Source organism: Ambystoma mexicanum, chromosome 6q, assembly GCF_040938575.1.
Source record: "Ambystoma mexicanum isolate Mex_15411 chromosome 6q, UKY_AmexF1_1, whole genome shotgun sequence".
NCBI lineage: Eukaryota > Metazoa > Chordata > Amphibia > Caudata > Ambystomatidae > Ambystoma > Ambystoma mexicanum.
The window spans coordinates 494,655,996-494,657,496 of NC_090937.1; positions in this window are offsets into that span (position 1 = coordinate 494,655,996).

The following is a 1,501-nucleotide window of genomic DNA, read 5'->3' on the forward strand; positions in this document are numbered from 1 at the left end:
ACGGCCTGAAGAAATGTCTCTTTGGGGTCCATATTTTTATCACTGTCTTCAAGCTTCCTGCTGTGCTCACGTGTTCATCTTTGTTCCATGTCATAAGTTGACATTGTTCATTTGGGCTGCAATAAATCCATTTTCCCACATACTTTCTGTCTCTCCTTGGATACCGAAACTTTGTTCCTTCTGGTGCGTGAATGGTAGCTTTCACAAAGTCTCTTATTTCTTCATCAGTCAGGTCTTTGGGTTTCCATTCTGACTCGACATTAATCATGATCTTCATCCCTATGGCTTTCTTTGCAGTTTTCTGGCATTGAGAGATTATTATCTTGATAACACAAAATCTGAGCAATATCATCACTAGCAGGGCTCCTAGGAATTTGAATGTGTCTGCCATCCATTGTGGAACCCATGAAAACAGTGATCCCAACCAACTGTCATAGTCTACTTCGTCGGTTTCGTCAATCATTTGATTCTGTAGTTTCGTCAGCATACCTATGGCTTCTGGTAAAGTTCAATTTTCGTCATTGTGAGATGGTAAAAATGTGCAACATGATACTCCGATTTTTGCACAAACTCCTCCATCCATGGCTATGATCATGTCAAGGACGTATCGTTTAGGAGAGTCATTAGTCGAATCACCCTTAATTCTTCCTTGATCGCGTTGAATCCCTTTATGGTTGTATTGATTGTCTGCAGTAATTCCCATCTGGTTATCTGTAACCATTTATATTTGCTTCAACTTGGATTCTATGTATGAAGATTGTCGTGAACACTGATGAGATCTGACTGAACAGCCTATGTTCATACGGAATTGCATCAAAAACTTCTATTGATTTGGCAGAGAAATAATGTTCTTTTTTCATTCTGCTTCTTACTTTTACAGATCTCTTCTTCCTCAGGTGAGCATCTGCTTTCGGGAAACTGTCAATATTCAAATCACTTTTTGGAATCACCAGTGCTGGAACATGGACATTTACTAATGTGCATATACTTCCCCAGTTTTTCAACAGTCTCATTCATATATATATATATATATATATATATATATATATATATATATATATATATATATATATATATATATATATATGCCCAATAATGATCCATGGTCACTGCAGTATCGTGTACCATTCCTGGAGCGTCAAAGATGTGTCCACAGTTTTGATTTTCTCCCATTTTTCTTGTACCATTTTTTCTGAAGCACAGTTTCAGATTCTCCAATGGCACTATCTGTAGGGGCCCTCCACTGTCTTCGACCCATGTCAATATTTTTGCACGTTTTGGCCATAAAAGCTTGCATATCTTCTGCACATTTTCAATTGCTTCTTTGCAGACTCTGGTGACCATCCATGCTCTGCAGATCACTACTCCTTTCTCCCATCCGTCTGGTGAAAGCACTGTTCCCCATATTTGCATTTGGCCTCTGTTCTTCCATTTCCTGGCCTCTTCTGGAGATTTTCCTTTGACATCGAGTTTTTAATTCACTTCCCATCTAATGCCAGCT